The 222-nt window shown below is 50.5% G+C and overlaps 1 protein-coding gene across 1 annotated transcript in view; it reads left to right on the top strand.

Annotated features, from left to right (window-relative positions):
* Positions 1-222, top strand: part of chic2 (cysteine-rich hydrophobic domain 2) — a 9,515-nt gene that overhangs the window by 1,885 nt on the left and 7,408 nt on the right. The gene's annotated exons all lie outside the window — the stretch shown is intronic.

The following is a 222-nucleotide window of genomic DNA, read 5'->3' as shown; positions in this document are numbered from 1 at the left end:
AGTGAAGGGACAATGGAGCGGGAGATTGGTCGAAAAATCCATTTGTCGCACCATTGTGACGAAAAGAGAGCTGAGTCTGAAGACAAAGCTCTCGATCTACTGGTCAGTTTTTGTTCCTACCCTCACCTACGGTCATGAAGGCTGGGTCATGACCGAAAGAACGAGATCTAGGGTACAAGCCGCCAAGATGTGTTTACTCAGGAGGGTGGCTGGCGTCTCCCT

The sequence above is a fragment of the Etheostoma spectabile genome, chromosome 2, assembly GCF_008692095.1.
Source record: "Etheostoma spectabile isolate EspeVRDwgs_2016 chromosome 2, UIUC_Espe_1.0, whole genome shotgun sequence".
Taxonomy (NCBI): domain Eukaryota; kingdom Metazoa; phylum Chordata; class Actinopteri; order Perciformes; family Percidae; genus Etheostoma; species Etheostoma spectabile.
The sequence above is the reverse complement of the archived record's forward strand: the minus strand, read 5'-3'. Positions and strand labels throughout refer to the sequence as shown.